General features: G+C 41.6%; 1 protein-coding gene and 1 long non-coding RNA gene across 5 annotated transcripts in view; one reads left to right on the plus strand and one right to left on the minus strand.

Moving 5' to 3' along the window:
• Nucleotides 1-21468, plus strand: part of Ptpro (protein tyrosine phosphatase receptor type O) — a 211010-nt gene that overhangs the window by 85488 nt on the left and 104054 nt on the right. The window lies entirely within an intron of this gene.
• On the minus strand, nt 401-5030 carry LOC121828155 (uncharacterized). Of its 2 annotated transcripts, none has more exons than XR_006070655.2 (2): nt 4889-5030; nt 401-760 (listed from the first exon to the last, which is right to left on the minus strand). It is a non-coding gene; the product is annotated as an uncharacterized LOC121828155 (long non-coding RNA). The 2 variants fall into 2 exon arrangements; XR_006070656.2 differs by having other exon boundaries at nt 401-915.

Consider the following 21468-nt stretch of genomic DNA (forward strand, 5'->3'; position numbering starts at 1 on the left):
CATGGCTGCTTGCACTGGGTCTGCACAGGAATGGATATTTAACAGCCAGTCATGGGCAGGAGAGGGGTTCATGGTGCCATATGCTGTCCTGGTGAACTATTAGCTACAGATGGCTCCTGGTGGCTGAGGGAGTAATTTTCTTCAGTTATTAGCCCACTAACGAGCCCATCAGGCTCTAAGCAGTAGTTTCAAACCCACAGTCACTCAGACATCTCTGGTCGAACTCAGTGGGAGACAAAAGACAAGAACATGAATTTGGCGAGGGGACCTGAAGGGATGAGTGCCGTCAGGATGTATCAAATGTATGCATGTGGAGCTGAGTGCCGTCAGGATGTATCAAGTGTAAGCATGAAACTGACAAGGAAAAAATAATAACTAACAAAAGAGCCACGACGGAACATTATTTGGGAGAGCTTAAACTCAGTTTTCATTTATTTTTTAAATGAAGGCAAAGGAGCACTAAAATGTTTGTGGGGATGGGCTGACTCGACACATCACTCATGAAGTCTGCAGTGCTAACTTCTTGTCAACCTTTCAAGAAGATTGTATCTATTGATGTCAACATGGATGCTGTGTGCATGGCAGGGAATGTAAATTTGTTGTTCTTTTGGCATTTTCAGCAAGGTTGGCTGTTGTTGCTTAGGAAACGAATTCGCAGCCCAACTCTCTTCCTCGTCTCTCCATATAAGGCCTTCATGGTATGACACTTTCTTCTCTCTTCTCATTTGCTCCACTTCTCTGTCACTACCAGTTTCCCCTCCTAGGTTCAGAATTTATGAGATGGGGTTAAAGTGTTCAGAAGTGAGGGAGGAGGGGAATCAATCTAGTGAGAAGAACTGTTCAGTACCACGGAGAGCAGATCATCTGTTTATCCAAATCCTTGTCCACTGAGCTCCAAATTTTAGTTGCTGCGTCCTTAAAAACATTAGGGCATCCAGTTATTGGCTCAGGCTGTGGTATCAGGCATTTCTAGACACACAACATATTGGGTGTGATTTTTGGACCATATCTGGAAAATTACCCAGCACATCCCTGTCCCTGAATTTACTGTGGACCAATTCTTTCATCAAAAATAAATTAATGTAAAGTTAAATTTAGAAAGCCTCACAAAAGCCTCACATGGTGGTGAGGGCATGGTGGTGCATGCTCATTATTTCCTACTTAGAAGACTGAAATACAGACTTTGAAGCTAGCCTGTAATACACGGAGAAACTATCTCAACAATAAAACCTGACAAAACCTAAACTCATTTTTATCACATGAAGACAGATATGACTTACTTTGAAAATCTGTCACAAAATATTGACATTTGATTGTCTTTCTTGCCACTTGGGAAGCCATGGACAGTGTGTCTCTTGCACATTCCTCTGCTGAATCCTAACGCCTGGTGCTACAGTGTTGGAAGTGGGACCCTCTGGGTCTTCACAGATGGAATTCATCTCTCTCTCTCTCTCTCTCTCTCTCTCTCTCTCTCTCTCTCTCTCTCTGTGTGTGTGTGTGTGTGTGTGTGTGTGTGTGTGTGTGTGTGTGTGCTGGAGGTCCTCACGCTTGTGTGGCAAATCCTCACACCAGCCCCATTGAGATTCTTCATTCTTCTTCTTCATCCACATGAGCACAGGACCGAATGCTGTCTCTGAACCAGGAAGGAACCTCACCTCACATTGAACCTGATGTGTCACACTAACTTTTCCTGAGCAGACGTGAGCAAATGTCTACTCTCTGCAGATAGGTCTCCAACAGAGCAAAGGAATAATGAGCCAGTGGTCTGCTTGGTAAACCAGTGAGTTTATTAGACTTCCTTATGGGAGCACCTGTAAGGGGTCACTCACAGGAGCACTGGTGGGTGACATCAAAGCAGTCACGTCACCAGAGTCCCACCAATCATGGATGGAAACTTCCTTTCAAATATGGAAACACCCATTTCAGTTACCCTTCCACCCCCCACATACTCCAGTACTCCCAAGTCCACATGCAGCTGGAGTACTATTAAATACCACTGGGAAGGGGTGCAGGATGGAGGTGCTAGACTCTTGAGTGATGGTGTAGTGGCCTGTCACACTCTTCTTTCTGTTAGAAAATGTCAACAAGCCAAACCTTACTGAGGGTCTCCTGTGGATAATCACAGTTGCCCTGACAAAGGTGATAATGTCTGTTACACTCAGACATTAGTCTTTGACTATCAGCTGCCTTAACCACAAAGAGTAAAATTCTCTTTACAAGCCATTCATTCACTCTTGGGCATTTTGGTACAGTAGCTAGAGCAAGCCATGACCGATGAAGGTCAGTAAACAGCTTTCAAACTGGCATTACCCCTTGGGCTATGGTTTAAAGGCTCCCTCCAAATCACTGTTGACATCAGGCTCTTGTCGCAGCTGTATTGAGATGATTAAAATCACAGAGGCTCAGTCCTTAGGAGTGGGTGCATGCCATCATTACCGGGCTGGGTTAGCTATCTTTGGAATAGGATGAATCTAGTCCTACATTCACATGGGCTTTGGGATGCACCCTTGACCTTTTGTCATGTTATGATAGAACAAGAAGGCCCTCATCAACAGACTTGCTCAGTTGTGGGCTTCCTAGCCTCCAGAACCAAAAGCGAACGTGTATTGTTTGTAACTTATCCAGTCTGTGGAATTCACTTACAATAGCACAACGTAAAACAGTAACAGGTAACAGCCAAGAAAAGGAGGACCATTCACCTCATCACAGCTTCTACAACTAGCAAAAAAAGTCTCAAGTTCCCCCTAAAGTAGAATACAACACAGTCATGTAAAATAAATATAAGCAGAGAATATATATTAATACACGTAGTTGGAAGGTTTCTCCAGTCCCGCCCGGCCCCACGGTCCTACAGCCACTTATAAAATAACCACTTAGATGCTTAATATTATTTACATATTGTATGGCCTGTGGCAGGCTTCTTGCTAGCTAGCTCTTTCCTCTTAAATTAACCCATTTCTATTAATCTATGTTTTGCCACATGGCCATGGCATTACCAGTCTGCTGACATCTTGCTTCTCCTTGGGCAGCTAGGCATCTCTCCAGACTCTGCCTTTCTCTTTCCTCTCTCTCTTTGGGTTTCCTGCCTGCATCTAAGCTGCCTTGTCTTAGGCCAAAGCAACTTATTTATTCACCTCTGGGTAATAGGGCTATGAGATACTTTTCCTAGGTTACTGTCTTATAATTTCTGTCCTAATTTTGCACAGTGATTATGTGTCCTCCTTATTAAAGCATGGAGCTATGAAACAGATTAATGTTTTAATTGGTATTTATTCAATATGTTTATATTTCAACCCAGAATGTATCTGTGTATCCACACATGGTTTGATAATGACTAAACTGGTACCCCCAAAAATAAAGTCATTGGTCTTAGAACATAGAACAATGTACTCACCAAGAAACTTTAATTTAATAAAAGCAAATTTACTTGGTTATTTTCAAAGTGTTTGGTTTTTAAAGATTGTTTTAGTTGAGTACAACCAAATTCATAAGAACTAGCCTAAGATTAAAATTAATTTTATTTAGATGAGATTTGTGATTCACATTTGAAATAATAGTCAGTGTATGCTCATCTTAGAATAATCATCATTGTATCTTATTATCTCTGGTTAGAAAAAGAGATATTTCACCAAAATTAACCAACATAAACTGGCATAAGCTTGTTCCTACAGGTTCCTGCCTCAGTTCACCGGGTAAATTGCCACCTATAAATTAACCTTTGTTTCTGAAGGCCAAGCCTCAGGCATATGCGCAGAAGGACTTGGGCACTTTTCAGAAACAGCTCAAAGAGACATGTTAGCCAAATCCAAGTCAGATGAACTTATGCCTGCAGGTGGAAGTTCTCTTGAAACTGTTATTGTAAAGTGTGACTTTCAGCATGCTAAGAAAAACCTGAGTATATGGGTTTGATAAGCAATGAGTCACAGAGTATTCTAATGGCTTATTTAGAAGGCATTGGCCAACTTAGAAAAGTGACTAAGAGAAGGATGCCTCCCATTGGATTATTCTACTGTGCTTTAGTTACAAAAGAAATGAATAGTTCTAAAGCTTTTTTTTTCAATTATTAGGGTTTGTATTTTGTTTTGTTTTCTTAGTTTGTGTATTTGTATGTGTGTGTATGTGTTTGTGTGTGGTGTACATGTTCACGTATGTGTGGATGCACACAATTATGTGTGTGTTTGTGGAGCCTTCGGGGCTTTGCTTCCCTCTATCACTCTGCCTTTTTGAGACAGCATCTCCCACTGAACCTGGTCATTCCACATTTAACTAGAGAAGCCTTTCTGCCCAACAAACTTCTGGGGTCCCCCAGTCTCTACCTCCCAGTGCCGTAACTACAAATGCATTCTGCTGCTCCTAGAGTGAGTGTTAGAGATTGAACTTGGGCCCTTGTACTTGTACATCCAGCCCTTCTATTTTTTAAACTTTACCAGCATCCTAACATCTCTTCAACAAGTCTCAAAGTACAGGGAGCTAGCAGAAGAAGCAAAATCAGAAGATGTCTCTCAAAATCTTTTTGTTTCCTCCTGCCCATCAAAGTGATTGGGGGGGGGGGAGGGTCTCACAATGTAAATAGGGCAGCATGCCCTATGTCAGAGGTGATAACAGGCGGGGGTCACTCTAGTCCTTAATTAACTCAGGCCCTGATAGGAAAGCATCAAAAGCTACCCCAAAGGACACTGAGGTCCACCCCATTGTGCACAGGAAATATTTGAGGAACATGCTATTCTCAGCTTGAAGCTAACTGTATGTTACAGCAAGTTAAAATAATAATAATAATAAAGTCAAGCAAACAGCAGCTGCTAAAAGCCTTTGTTACTCATGCTCAGGATAATTACCACGTCCTCTGACCTCTCTGTCCTGCCGGTTGGCACACTGTCAGTCCACCCACCTTGCTGTGACTCCTTTTGTGTTTTGCTCACTGATGTCTCTTGCCAGTGCATGAATCATCAAGCCTCAGCCCGAGGCTGCCTGAGCGAACAGGAATCCAGTTAGAGCATCGACCTGTGGGTTGATCATAAGTCTTCACCATACACTTGTTATGACAAGTGAAACCAAGAAACAGACAAAAGGCCTTGATTTTGTCTTTGTGGATGAGTTTCAAGGGAGAAAAACATGGAAGCATAAATGTCATAAGAGAACACTCCCAAATTGCACATCAGTCAATCTGGGAGAGAAGATCATAGTGAGTTCTTGTTGCGCAATTCCAGCCCATTTGCAGAGAACAAAAAGACAAACCTCAGGTTAGAAAAGGAGACACCAACTCAGCAGGGATCTGTTTCCTTGGGTTTAAGTGCTGCTCACTGCAAGGAAGAGAGCTTAACCCTTTGCTGACCTCACTGAGTCAAGCTGAGACCTCCCCCCAGACTGGGAAGGAGAAAACACATTCCCTGTCTACAGAATGACTGGACTTAAAGACAGCTAATGAATTCCTGTGCAAGGCTGAAGGAGGCATCCAAAGGAGTCTTCCACATGCACCCGGGATCCCAGTCTCTCTTCTACTTTCCTTCTGTTTTGTGACAAATTACCTGACCAAAGCTGTTTAAGGGAAAAAGGATTTATTTAGGGTTACAATCTAGGTTACAACGCAACTTTTTGGGGGAACTCACAGTAGAAAGTCAAGTAGGTAGTCATATCACATCAGAAGTGGAGAAAAATGCATCAGCTTCATGCTTCCACTCTGACTCCTACCCTCTTAAACAGCCTAAGAACCCTCCCCACCAAGAAGCAGTGCCACCCACAGTGAGCTGGACCCTCTTATGTCAATCAGTAATCAAGACAGTTCCCCACAGACATGAATTCACATTGGAGGAACAACCATAGGTTTGCAGAATTGCTGGTTCATTTGAAACTAACAATATTATTCTCCAGAGAATGAATGGTTCCAAATCTTATGTGTCCTTTCTGAGAATACTCATGAATTTCAGGTTTGTCTTATAAGAAAATGTGCATTTGAATTTGAAATATAATTCTAATCGAGCTGCCTATCAGAAACAAGTGAAAATTGCCCCCCTTGTCATGGAGACATGGTTATTTCAGTTTTCAAAATTTTCAAATTGTTTTCATTTGATGTGACTCTGACAACAGAGGAACAAATTGGGAGTCATGTCATGACAACAAAGAACTGCTTAGAAACATGTGCTGTATACTTTGTTCCTTCAGCTTATAAAATAGTGAAATGTGGGCTGGGAGACAGGTCAGTCTCTAGAGTGTCTGCCACACAAGCCTGAGAACACAGGATTAGACTCCAGCACCCACAAAAAGAACTGCAGCAGCCTGCATCTTCATGGCAGTAGAGACAAGAGGGTCAGTCCCTGGAGCTCACTGGCCAACTTATCCAGCCACCTGGTAAACCCCAAGTTTAGCCAGTGATCTGTCTTTAAAAAAAAAAATTAAACAAAAAAGGTGGACAGCTGCTCAGAGGCTACGAGGACCAGAGTTTGGTTCCTAGAACCCACATGGAGCAGAGCACAGCCACCTGTAACTCCATCTCAAGGAGACCCACCGTCCTCTCCTGTCCCTTCCCAGACACTCTGTACTCATGTGCACATACACATGCACCCATAGTTACAGAAGTTATAATAACAGTTTTAAAAATAAGGTGGAATGACCAGGAAGACATCCAACTTTAACCTCTAGCCTATACACACACACACACACACACACACACACACACAGACACACACACACACACACAGACACACACACACACACACACACACACACACACACACACACACACACACGCTCGCGCGCGCACATACACACACACACCAGCATACATGCACACACAAACATGCATCACACAACACTGAAACATAAAACATTATGTACATATGCACATTCCCTCTTTAGCAGACCCCAATGCATTTTGACTACAGTGTACTTTCTAATTTTAATTTTTTGGAGTTGTCTTGATGATCAAGCTCAGTGTCTCACACATGCTAGTCAAGTGCTCTGCCAATGAACTATTCCAGAAGACCCAATTACAGTGTACTTTTTAAAATAAAATTTATATTACTGTGCCCTATAAAATCTTATTCAAAATAATGCACCTAACAGTGCGGTCTTGCCTTCTTTGACAGAGCATCCTTTCTACTAAACAAAAGGAGAGTGGGAATAGGAAATTGTGTTGACCAACTTATAAAAAGGGTGTACACAGTAGGTACTTATTAACTACGTGTTGAACGGCGTGGGGAAAGCAGAACCCATGCACACCATTGGAGGAGGAATGTAAGTGAGTACAGGCATGGGAGACAGGAGAGTTGACTGTAAAAACTAAAAATGAAAGCGCTGTGTGATTTAGAACACTCTTCTCTAGCCACACCCAGAGACAATGGAATCGGTAACTCAGAGCTATCTGAACTCCCATTCAGTTCCAATGTTACCCCCAACAGCCATAGCGTGAGAGCAGCCTGGGTGTTCATTGATGAACAGTAAGTTCTAAATTACATACACAGAGAGAGAGCAAGAGAGTTAGGGGAGGGAGATAGTTCAGCCTTGAAGAAGAAAATTCTTTATCTCACAATAAGACCTTGAACTCCCCACCCTCCGGCCTCCACCTTCCAAGTGAGTCTTTCCATACAGCATTTAATCCATGCACATTTAAACTAAACCTTTATTCACATACAAAAGTTTTATCTGGGTGTGGTAGCTCATGCCACAGACCCCAGGAGGCTGAAACTGGAGGGATGGAATTAATTTGAGGTCACCCTGGGAAACACAGTGAGTTCTAGGCCAGCATGGGCTACAAAGTGAGACCATACCTCAACAAATAACCTTTTCTTCCCTCCACACTGATTCTTTAGTGATTACATTGTTTACATTTTCATATTGCATAGCCGTTAATGTATTTTATAGTGATAATAGCTTTTAATGCTTTTTGTCTTTTATACTGGACCTGAAAGTGACTTATTCACCACCATTAGAGTGTTGGAACATTCTGTATAATATTCTGTCTTCATGCTACATTGCTCAGCAAGGTTTGGACCTCCTATGCTTTTCTTCTGTGATCTCATGAGGCAGATCAACAAGGTGATGCATTCCTTCACCTTTTGTTTGCCCCAAAAGACCTGCTGGCCTTCAGTTTTGAAGGTCAATGTCGTCATCTACAGTATTCTTTTGTTTATTTATTTTTAATGTGGACTGCTTCTTATTCTTTTTTATTTTAAAGTTGTATGTCTTGGAAACTAAAATATAATCATTTCATTCCCTCTTCCCTTCCCTCTCTGGTACCTTCCACGGCTCCCCTAGCCCTCTCTTGAATTCATGGCCTCTTTCTCTTTTATTGTTACATATATGCATATATAGCATGAACACATAAATACAACATTCTCAGCCCATTCAGTGGTTTTGTGTGTATGATTTCAGGGATGACTAGTTGGTATTGGATAACCAATAGAGCTTCATCCCTGGGGGAAACTAACTTTCCCTCTCTCAGCATCCCTTAGTTTTCTGTAGTTCTGTGTCTGTGGTGGCCTTCCATGTTAGCATTCCCTGTTAGTGTTCGGGTCTCGTTAGGCATCCAATTTGTGGATTCATCTACAAAACAACACCTGCACCCAACACAGGGGACATCTTCAGTAGTGGAAAGATTGTAAGAAGCAGAGGACCAGGAAATCTGCTGCAAGATTGTGTCTTCTGGGAATGACGGGGAATCTTTGCCTATGACACCTCAAAATATGGCTGTACATATAGTACACTTGATTGGCAGGCTTTGTTTGTCATGCTGTGATATGGCATCCTGCTTTGTTCTGGCTGCAAAGCATTGGCTAAGGAATGTTCTAGCAGTCCTCTGGAAAACCTGTTGTATGTGGTCATATTTTCCTTGCTGCTATCGAATTTTGTCTGGATTGACAACTTGATTGTAATGTACCTCAATGTGGATATCTTTAAGTCCATCTTATTTAGAATTCTAAGGCTTCCTGAATTTCTGCCTCCAGATATGGATTGTTTTCAACCATTGTTTCTTTGATTAAGCCTCCTTCTTTCGACTTTCTTCTTATTGTGGAGTGGACATTGGCCGGCCAATCTGATCGTGTCTTAGAAGCCCCCTAAGGTTCCATCACGTTTCCCATCATTTTCTTTGTTTGCTCCTTAACTGAACAATATTCGACAGCTTGTCTGCATTTTCTGGTCTTAACCTTCACTTAATCCCAAATGCTGTTAGACCCCTCCCGTAAAGATCTAAGTTGAGTTATTTATTCTTCAGGTAGGTCTCATCTGATCTGATTTCCTGGTAAATTTCCAAATTTCATATCTCATTCGAATTCTCATGCCATTCACATATTTCTCTCTTCACCTTGTTGAGTATCTTTTCAAAAGTCAGTTTGAATTCTCTGCCAGGTACTTCACATACTTCAACTTCATTAGGGTTTGTTCCAATCTTGAATCTTTACTTTGAACATTTTTTCCAGGCTAATCTTCTAAAGGTATCACCAGGCTGCTCTCTCCCAAGCACATGGAATGGTAAGCGTTTGGAATCAAGAGCATCTCAAGTTCTTGTGTCAGTATTGATGTTTCTGTATTTTCTCAGGATGAAGGCATTTCTCAACCACTTTCAAATCTCTCACAGAAGGAAATTGTTCTTTGTGCTACTTGTTGAATTTTTGAGCCTTTGGGTGGAAGATCTACCAGTCTGCTGGCATCAAGTACCCTAATTATTTGCTACCTGCTATTCCACATAGGATTTCTGCACGTATTATCCATTCACCTTTTGTGGATAGTTCTAAACTTAAACTTGACATGAACAACTGCATAAACACCAAGGCACAGAGTCAGTAAAGGTTAATACAGGCTGTGAAGTTGATAACGTGAGGTGATCTCAGATGACCTGAGTAGAGGACGCACTTCCCCACTGTGTGAAGTGCACAGGTAACAGTGGCTTGTGTGTGGCTAGTAATGCCCTGCTCTAGTCAAACCTCTCAGCCTCATGTGTGTTTCTCTGGTGGCCAAACGCCATACCTAGCTAAAAAGATTTCGCAATGGATTATCTGTGAATTGCCCTGTCCAGACAGTCACCCATCTTCACGGTGAAAAAAACCTCTCAACTATTGGCAAGAACGCTTAGAGTAGCTTTAGCCTAGATGATTCTTGTCACATTGGCTTGGACAAGAATGGTAAAGTAATAATAATAATGATGATAATAATAATAATAACAATAATAATAATAGTAAATAAAGATGTGTGGGTTACCTGGATCCACAGGATTTATGCCTAGAGCATATAAATTTAAAACTTTGAAAACTAAGGTCTTACTGGCCAAGTATGTTCTTGGTCCAGCAGTGTCGTTCCCCTCAGGGTACTTTTTGACAGCTTTAGACTCCCAGATACCTTCCTAAGCTTCCTCTCCTGTGACTTTCAAGTTCCAAAAGTCCTATTCTAATACACAACACACGCTTAGGCATTTTTCTCTGATAATGTAATTTTAAGTACATTTACAACCAAATACAGTGATAAAACACCTAGTGTTTTGCTTTTGTTTTTATTTCTTTGTTATCTAAAAATGATATGCTGAAGGCAATTTTTATCACCTTTTAGAAAATCATCATCTAATTTCAAGAATAGCCTCAATTCCAACCATTGGTCCAACTGTCCAATCTCCTTAGTTCTGTAGGGAGTGAGCAGAAAGCCCAACTAATCAAGCTTTTTCCCTTGAGGCAGAGAGAGAGAACAAACAGCTTTGACAAGTTCAAGAACTTGAAATATTATAATGTAAATTTCCGCTGACTTGAATCCAAGAAGACCCATATTTGAGAAATATTCTCCTCCTATGCATGCCCTTGAAAAATATATTCCTTGTCACGAGCCTCAGGCTTTTTCAGCTGAATGAAATCTCAGGGTTCTACTTATCCCTGTCTAGGTTACACACTACCACTCAGACCTTTGTTCTCAAAGAAGGCTGCTCATGTTTTCTCATGCACAGACCATTAACGCCCATGGAGGACCTTCCTTACATCTAAGCATGATTTGCAAGGTCCCACCTGCTCCTGGAAGGTTGATGTATTCATTCTCTGTCCTCACACAGCACCACATGCTTTACCTAGTTGATTCCAGTTCAACTATTAAGTTTTGCTAATAAATTATTCTTTATACAATAGCACTCTGTCCTTATAACACTTGCTGATTATGACAGTTACTATTTATTTAGAATTAACTTCTGTGAGGGCAAGAGACGTTTGTCTCACAAATACATCTCACAAACAAATACAAGAGCATGCTCACAAACATGCTCTTGTATTTGAATTCCTGTTGTTTACTTCATAGTCATTGATTAGATGATGATAATGATATTAATAATAATTTCTAAACATTGCTTCAAGAAAGAGGCACAACTCATCTGAAACACCTCAAACAATTCCTGGCATATATTATGTACTTAACATAGGCTAACTATTGTTGTTATCACTCATTTCTCTTTTTCATTACAGCAGTCAGTTTGGGCTTAAATAATAATTACCTGATAAGTAAAAATCTCTCACACTTTGAGTGCTAAATGGATTGCACCAAAATAGACCCATTAATCAACTAAGCTAATGCATCATGTTAATGGTATTTCATATTCCTAACGAAAGAGAGAATCTCCCTGTTACACACTAAGTATATGTAATTATTTCTATTACCTCTTAAAAATTATGCACAACTATGTTTTGAAAATATTATGTTGTATTATTATAAAATATTAATAAATTATGTGAGCAAATAGTCATTGATTTGCTTCCTAAAAGCTTAAGCAAATAGAAAAAGCTTGGGAGAAATGACTGAAGAAAACAGATCCCAATAGTTATTGTCTAAAAGGGAATTTGGTGTGCATCTCCTAAAGCTTGTAAATGACACATGTGCTCAGCTTTTATTAATTCATAATTCTGCAAACTTATTAAATGAAGGCAGCTCAAGTCCTGTTTCCCATCCAGTGTCTGACCCTCCATACACAAGCATAGCCAAGTAAATGGGTGGCAATTTCATAGCCTGTGATTGATTATGTCTTAGTTTCCATAGCAACAGATGATTTATCTGCATGTTGTTAAGAACACATAATTCTCTGAAAGTCAAAAACAAATTGTAGTCTCGTCATGGGAGAAAAGGAGGAGTGTTGATAGCAGAAAAGGAGACAAGTGAGATATAACCAGTGCTCAGCTTGAGTTTTATCTGCCCAATAGTAACTAAGAGCACAAGAAATTAATAACACAAGTAAATAATAGCAGTGAAGGCACAAGATATCAGCATTTAGTCCCCATTGACCACTTATACTTTGTTTATTTTGTTTTTCTCCTCTGTTGGACACCATCCTCCTCTCCATTCACTTCCATTTCTCTCTATCTCACTGCCTGCCTGCTTGGCCAAGTCTTTTTTTTTTTTTTTTTTTTTTCATTTCCATCCAAAATCATTATAGGGTTTTGCCTTAGCAAAAGAGAAATGTGGTGATATTGTGTTCCCCAAAATATCATGTACCCTAATAAATTTATCTGGGGTTAGAGAACAGAACAGCCACTAGACAGACATAGAGGCCAGAAAATGGTGGCACTTGCACCTTTAATCCTAGCCTTCTGGAGGCAAAGATCCATCCAGATCTCTGTGAGTTCAAAGCCACACTGGAAAACAGCCAGGCATGGTGACTCATGCCTTTAATCCCAGGAAGTGATGGCAGGGAGCAAAAAGGTATATAAGGCGTGAGGACCAGGAACAAGAAGGCTGGTTAAGCTTTTAGGCTTTTGAGAAGCAGTTCAGCTGAGATCCATTCAAATGAGGTCTCAGAAGCTTCCAATCTGAGGAAACAGGATCAGCTGAGGAACTGGCGAGGTAAGGTGGCTGTGACTTGTTCTGCTTCTCTGATCTACCAGCACTCACCCCAATACTTTGCTCCAGGTTTATTTTCATTAATAAGACCTTTTAAGATTCGTGCGACAGAGAAACTGAGATACACTAAGCAATAATCTGACAATAAGGCATAAGCTGTAGATCTATGAATATATGGAGATGGATTTAATTTTGCAACATTTATTAAACTCTATATAGCAAATTGCTATGTTAGACAACAAACCAGCTTTTTACACCTGTGAGGTTAAAATCCACCAGGAAACTTATATACAGAACTAACCCAACATCCACAAAGCTGACAGAAGAGGAGAGAGAAAGAGGAGGAAATGGGAGACACGGCAGGAGAAGGTGGAGATCAAGTGGTTAAGAAATGAAAACTTGGTTTTTAAGCTACTTTCCAGGGTATTCAGGACAGGGAAAGCAAGTCTCGGAAGTTCCAGTGTGTTGGCATTGGTTTCCAACAGTGACCCTTGCACCCTCAGTTGTCTGTGAAGGTTGTGACTTTATTATGAATGAATGAAACTTCATAAATGGAAATGTCTTACCTTAAATGCTGTAGACTATTGGACAGTGGCCTAGTGCACTGTGTCAAGCCACCAAGAGCACCTGTCTGTATAAACAAGGAACTCTGTGAAAGACACTGGAATGTTTCTGAGTAATCCTGCAGACTTTAGTTCACCACTGCCATGAAGTTCCATACCACAGCAATTATCTGACTGTAAAACTACTTTTATAATTATTTCTGTGGCAATGCAAAACTTCTGTTTTCTTACATTTTTTTAAAGATACAATAATGGGAAATGTTTAACAGTGAAACAGAAATTAACAAGTTCAATATGTCATGTAAAAGTCATGACATGTCCCAACACCCAGCGTGAGAGGCTCCTTTATGGACATGTGCGATGTTTGGAAGAATGGAGCCTTTCACTCGGCACAGTCGACTGCAGACTGTCCTTCTACAGCTGTTCTCCAAGACAAGGGCATTTTTGAGCTTCATTTATAAAACATAAATATCATATTGTTGTTCCCCTCTTCTTCTGATTCTGAATAGCATCAGTGATGGCTGAACACCCCACTCACGCACTGGGGACTGAAGCTAACTGGGAAATAAAGATGAAGAAGAAGAAAAATGCCCCAGTTTGACTGTCCCTCCTACGGAAAGTCTGAACACGTTGCATCTTTATATCAGTTTGAGATGCTTTAAATAGGCAATTGAAGGTGGGAGGATCTAGGGTAAAGGAGAGGAGACATGGTCTGGCATCTAGATGGATATGTCCCAGGAGGCATAACATAAATTGCTAAACAGTCTTATTTAAAAAAGAAAAAAAACAAAACAAAGCCAGATATTGGGGTGAAAGTTGAAAGATCAGAGAAACAGAACAGCCAGCCACATTCTTACCTCTACGAAATCCTCAGCCTCAAGAGAGAGTTCTTGTTTCCTCACGCCTTATATACCTTTCTGTGTCCTGCCATATTACTTCCTGGGATTAAAGGTGTGTGTCCTTCCCAAGCAAAGACATGGGATCTCAAGTGGTAGCATTAAAGGCGTGTGCCACCACTGCCTGGCTCTGTTCCTAGTGTGGCCTTAAACTCACAGAGATCCAGACAAATCTCTGCTCCCCCCACCCCCCGAGTTATAGAATTAAGGGTGTGCGCCACCACTGTCTGGCCTCTGTGTCTAATCGAGTGGCTGGCTCAGTCCTCTGATCCCTAGACAAGTTTTATTGGGGTGCACAATATATCACAATAAGGAGGTCTCCATGCAGGCTGTAAGATTACAAAAAAAAAGCTAATTGTCAAAGGCCTCTAACGAGGTTTACTGTTTAAATAGAGAGTGGCGTCAGACAGCCCGTGACGGGAGGGAAACTTGGCCCTGAAGGAACACGAAAGCAGGACTGCAGAGATGAGGAGCACCTGGGGCAGGCAGATGTGCCAGCTTCGGCTGTCAGCTGAGCTCTTGGAAACAGTGATGGAGCCGTGGCGGTGAAGCCAGGGCAGCAAACTGTGAAAGGTTCTGACTGACAGCCGGAACCAGCTAGCTTCCGGGTCGTAATGGGAAAGAACTGCAAGCCTTCTTCTCCCTAAGGCTTTCTTTCCATCCGATTCTCATGACTAGAGCTGCTTCTCATGACTAGAGCTGCTATTTGCTGGACGCTCAGAACAGACTCAGATCTGTCCTACCTCGGCTGACCCTTCATCCAATGTAGTTGTCTCCATCTACCTCTCTATTGCTATAGCAACCCCCCCCCCCCCGAGACTTACAAAAGAAAGGAGTTCACTTACAAAAGAAAGGAGTGTAGGTCCGGAGTTCTGATGGAAGCGTCTAATGAGAGTCTCATGCTATCTCACAGTACGGTAAAAAGGCAGAGAGTAAGCCCGCATGCGTGAGAAAGAGACATAGGGCAGGCTTACTCTAGAGTAGCAGTTCTCAACCTGTGGGTCATGACCCCATTGGGATCAACTACCCCTTCACAGGCGTCACATCAGATATCCTGCATATCTGACATTAATTTAATATTAGGATTCATAACTGTAGCAAAATTACAGTTATGAAGTAGAAACGAAGATAATTGTATGGTTGGGGGTCACCACAACACGAGGAACTGTATTAAAGGGTCGCAGCACTGGGAAGGTTGAAGACAACTACTCTAAAGCAATCTGCTCTCAAAAGCACCTGAGTCACAAGAGAAGCACCTCCTCGTGAGGAGGAGCTAAGCCCTCTTACAAAGCCAATGTGTCTTAAACCACACACTTCCCAAGGCCACCACAGTGGCCATCGGCATGAGTCTCAGAAGGACAGACTCAATTCAAACCATGGCATGAGTCATGCTGCAAAGAAGCAGTGACCTCCTTTTCCAGACCAGGAAGTCACATCTGAAGTGTAGTTCACTTATCTGTGTTCTAGGGAGCAAAAATTATCTTATTTCAAATGCTGTTGTTTTCCTTCATAATCCTGTTGTTTTTATAACACTGTTCTATCAAGAGCCTGTTACTTTAAATCTGTTACTCTTCATAATCCAGTATTTTGTTTACTATTTTCAAACAATAAAGTGTTATTTGTTTTATTTTTGAATTATGTCTATTTGTGTGTGTGTGTGTGTGTGTGTGTGTGTGTGTGTGTGTGAATTAAGTGCCTGTAGGGGGCAGAAGGCATTAGATTTGTTGGAGCTGGGGCTGCAGGCATTTGTGAATTGCCTGATGTGTGCTGGGAAGCAAACTCCTCTGAAAGAGTGGTGTGGTTTCTTAAGAGCTTGACTGTCTCTCCAGCCACCAACCCAGTATTTTAAAGAAAAAAGAAAGCACAGATGAAAACTAGTCCCAAGGCTATATATATGCCTGGGCCTATCAACCTAGTCCAAAGGCAAGCGCTGGAGAGGTCACAGACCATGTAGGGGAATCTACTTCTAAACATTAGGACCAGGCCTCTCTACTTAAATGCATATATCCAGTTCCTTGCTCAGCACTTGCACTAGGATGCCCAGGGGTAACTCATTCACCTTACCCATTAAGCCATACTGAACTAATGCTATGTCACCCTCTTTCTTCCTTATCTGTCTGCACATCCTCCTGTATATGCTAGTGAAGTGTGTGTGTGTGTGTGTGTGTGTGTGTGTGTGTGTGTGTGTGTGCGCGCGCGCGCATAAAACCCACAATCCAACCATCACACACCCGTCCATGTCACTAGGATTAGAGGGCTAAGCATTCTGAAGCTCTTAAGGCCACTTAGACTTGAGCTACTGTTATTTCATTCCTAAGTCACTCCATCATTTCCACCCCACTCACCTCTGCTTATTCTCATTCAGCACTTTATGCTGGAGTCAGGAACATCTTCCTTCTCACAGACACCTCAAACAGAGGCTTTAAATCCACTCCACTCTGATAAAGCTGCAACCCCCCCCCATGAGATATTTTACTAACTTAGTAGAAATGATCATTTTCACCAATTCCTCTCTCTTTGGGTGCCAACTTCCCGAGGCCATTTCTACACCCTACCTCACTAAGGTAAAACTTAGCCTTCTTAGGGAGCTCTGGAAGATTCCCATGCACACCAGGAATCTGTCAGAGCCACAGACCTTCCTAAAGACTGGGAACCCAGGAGAGGGAAACATTTACTGATTAAATTGCTATGTTCAAACACAGCATTAGGCACTTCCAGCTTTACAATGCCCCTTGGCTCCCTCGCCATCTGTGTTTCCATTGGCTGCCTGCCCCGTCCACTTCTCGGCATCTCACACTGTCTTGCTGGCTCTTTTCTCCCTGATTTTCTTATCTCGTTGTCTCTCATTTCTCCCTGCACTTTCTGGAATAAAGCCATTTGGTTTTGTAAGTAGAATACCAGTTTGGCTGTTTATTGTTTTGTTCATTTGCCCAGATCCTTCTCTTCAGACACTCGGAGTGTCCCCTTATTTACCAAGTGCCTATTTTCCCCAATAGGAGTTCTGGAGCCATTGGGCGGTGTAGGGGAACTTTTATTTTGTTTTAGAATGGCAATCTGGCCTGTTCCTACTTTATAACCTAAGGGTAGATTACTTTTGCCTTAGCATGAATCCTTAACTTTTTAAAACTTTTATTCTAACGAAAATATAATTACACTTCTCCTCTCTGTCTCCTCCCTCCAACCCTTCTCAAATACATGGCCCCCTTTTTTAAAATCACCACTGACTGATATATATCTAGACATAGATATATGTGTGTATGTATGTGTGTGTGTATAAATAAATATATAAACAGAATGTGCTTAGTTCATTTGGCATTGTTTATAAGTATATGATTAAAGGACTGACTGATTGGTGTTAGATAACCATCTGGGGGCTCATCCCTGGGGAAGACTAATTCTCATTTCCTCATCATTAGCTATCTATAGCTCTTCATCTAGGGATGAGCCCTGGTAGACCTACTCATCCACTTTGGGGTGTCAGCTGGTATTAGAATTGTTAAGGTTTTGTTTGCTTGGTTGGTTGGTTTGGTTTTTTGAGACAGGGTTTCTCTGTGTAGCTTTGGACCCTGTCCCGGAACTCACTCTGTAGCCCAGGCTGGCCTCAAACTCACAGAGATCCACCTGCCTCTGCCTCCTGAGTGCTGGGATTAAAGGCATGTGCCACCACCGCCCGGCGAATTGTCAAGGTTTTGTTAGGCAGTCACATTGCAGAGATTGCATGGATGTAGCACCTCTATCGTATGTAGAACACAAAAATGTCACAGCAGACTTCTTGGTCTTCTGGCTTATGATCTCTCTGGTCTCTTTTCAGTGGTGTTTGCTGAACCTGCCCTGATGTGATGCCTATGAAACACAATGACCAGCACAATAAGATTGATATCCCTAAATGTGCAACTGTGGCACTGATATCTTGGCATAACCAACAGCAGTCTAACTGGACTAAAGGCCCATGTAATAGGAGGGAAATATATGCCTAGCACTGGAAACAGCCAACTACCCACAAATAGTTAGGTCAGGAATCTTAGATAATAACCTGGTACTACCACTTTACCAGACATCACAATTCCTAACAATTTAAATGCAGATCTTTATACTCATAGGAAGTGTGTCTCTCACCCCTCATCAAAGAAGCATCTTTTCCCACAAGACTGAGACCATTACTATCTGAAAAGTAAACACTGAGCAAAGCCTGTGAGGTGTTGCCTTCCATTTCCCCTAACTGCTGGGCTTTTCTGTCTGCATACAGGAAATGTTTTAAAGAGCCCTGGTGATTATGGGTACTCGAGACTATTTTCTTTAAAGATCTCACATGCTGCTGCCGACCTAAGCAACTTAAAAGGAAAAGTCATTGAAGGACAGAACTAGAAAATGCCACAGGGTCCTACCTAAGGCAAGCAAGTGGTGCTCTTGGGCAGTAGGCTGGGCTCTTTGTTAACTGTCTTCAGGATTTAATTAACTGGCGTCACTGTTGGAAAGATACTTCAAGACTGTGAGGAAATTTAAATGCAGGCATCCAAAAACAAGAGCTCTGCACAGCTGTCTCTAACAGTATCTGTGAGTGAGTGTAACAGCAGCATTTCGCAAGGGGAAGCCATTTCCAAACTCTACTCAAAAAAGGGCAAAATTAAGCTATCAGCATCATCTACTTCTCATAGCACATTAAGCCAGAAGAAAGTCACAGGTATCTAGAATGTGCCCAGTTGTTCACCTGCTGAGATCATATGGATTTTGTGGGCCTCTGGTATGAAAAATCCACCTCCTCTCCTGTTGATCATCAGCTAAACAGAGCTTCCAGGTTTCCAAATTTCTCAGCACCATTAGTATTAACAGTTTCCATGGTTACCTCACTCAAATAGGTGAGCTCGGGCTGCCACAGTGCTAAGAGAAAAAGAAATGCAGCCTTCTATTGTTCATGATGCCACGGGAGCATAGCACTAATGAGTGAGTAAATGGACTGGAAGTTAGGATTACTGGTTCATGTGTTATTCCCATAGAAAAGATATAGCTTTGAAAATGTACATAGTCTAAAGAAAATTCAGTGGGGAGATAGATCAGAAATGTATTAGCAGCATTAGGGTAAAGGTACCTGTTACCAAGGCTGATGAGCTGAGTTCTATCCCTCTGACCCACAAGGTGGAAAGAGAGAACTGCTTTCTGCCAGTCATTCTATGACCCCCATTCAAAAGCTGTGGTGTGTGTACACACGCACACACACACACACACACACACACACACACACACACACACACTAAAAAAAATAGAAATGTAGTGGGAGGCGCTTTTCCTTAGTTTGGGAGGATCTACTAAATTTCTAACAGTAAGGTAGGTAAAATGTAACTATAATCTCAATCATCTCCCTCCACAAAAATAATACTCACAATAGGTTTTAGTATCTCTGTCACTTACCTGAGACAACAAAGACCAAAAGGATATCCAACATTTCAGCATAGTAATATGACATTGTCATCTACGAATGTGTTGAGTTCTGAATTCATAGCCATCCCTAGGTTGTAGCTATAGTTTTCCTGATCCTGCCTGGCCCACGGTCAGGACAAATCTCTCTCACCCACCCGTCCCGCAGCCACTCAGACCCAACAAAGTAAACACACAGAGACTTAATATTACTTATAAACTGTATGGCTGTGGCAGGTTTCTTGCTATCTGTTCTTATATCTTAAATTAACACATTTCTATAAATCTATACCTTGCCACATGGCTTACCAGTATCTTACATGTTGGTACTCATGGCAGCAGCTGGCAGCATCTCCTGACTCAGCCCTTCCTGTTCCCAGAATTCTCTCCTCTGTTTGTCCTGCCTATACTTCCTGCCTGGCTACTGGCCAATCAGCGTTTTATTTATACAGAGTGATATCCATAGCACTAGGTTGGACACACCTGGGAAAAATTAAAATGAGACAATAGCTATGAAGTGGAATTTGAATTCAAGTCTGTTAATCTTCAAAGTTTTTCTCTCTTTTCATACCATATTTTCCAATCATCTACTAAGCATAATCTAGAGGAGTCAACGGTGGTCTGTGCTGAGGAAGTTTGCCATCAACTACATATGGGAAATAATTCTTTCTTCAGGTCCTTACAGTGTGGGGACAGTGGCATAACAAAAAGTCACAAAATCTATACCTGAAAGAATTTCCTTGAGTACACATTCTGGATTCATTCTATTGTTGTGATAAAAGACTCCGATCAGAAGCAGCTTAGTGGGGAAAAGGGGTTATTTCCATTTCCACTTCTAGGTCTCAGTCCATCATGAGGAAGTCAGGGCAAAAATCCAAGCAGAAACCATGGAAGAAACCCGCTTCTTATACAGCTAGACCCACCTATCTGGAGACCGGTGATGTCACGCTGGGGTGGGTTTCCAACAGCAACTAACAATCAGGACACTCCTCCATAGATCAGTCTAATCTGGGCAATCATTCAAATGAGACCCCTTTCTCAGGTGACTCTAAGCTGAGCTGAGGTGATCGATAAGTTAACTGGGATGGTGCCCATTCCTTCACACAGTAGGAGTTGCCTTGAGAAATCCACATATTATCTGTGATCCTCAGAAATTTCACCCATGAGTTGAGATAACAACTTAATTGGGTGTTTTGATGACTCAACAAGAAAATATATCTGAAGTATTTCACAAAATATAAAATTGGACACATGGCTAGTATGATGCCCCTCTATGTCACGTAAAATCTTGGCACATCTCTCAACATCACAGTCTCTTTTGTGTTTAAAAATGCCAGATTTGATTCTTTCCTCAGAAGTGTTATATCTCCACAATGTCAAGAAAAATCACTATGTTATTCAGTACAGTAAACTGCCATTTCATTCCTACATTCACAACAACTTGATAAGAAAATGTCATTTATGTTTCTTACTAGTGCATAGTGAGTGATGGAATTTAGTTATCATTCTGCATTGTGTTGGATGCTATAGAACTCTCTTCCTGCACGCACACATACAATTCATGAGTTATAGTATTTCCTTATCCTAGACATCATGAAAATGAAGTTCAGCCATCCTTGGAAGTCCCTAGGTACTCACAGGTAGTAATCGCAGAGCAGGAATACCAGCGCAAACCCTCTGACTCCAAGCCTGTGCTGTGGATGTAAACAAACTATTTTATCTCACTGTATTAACTGGAGATAATACTTATGTCTGGTAACTGCTTTAAGGAGTAAAAGAAAATTCATATATAAAAATGTTCATTA

This window comes from Peromyscus maniculatus, chromosome 3 (genome assembly GCF_049852395.1).
Source record: "Peromyscus maniculatus bairdii isolate BWxNUB_F1_BW_parent chromosome 3, HU_Pman_BW_mat_3.1, whole genome shotgun sequence".
NCBI classification, from domain to species: Eukaryota; Metazoa; Chordata; class Mammalia; order Rodentia; family Cricetidae; genus Peromyscus; species Peromyscus maniculatus.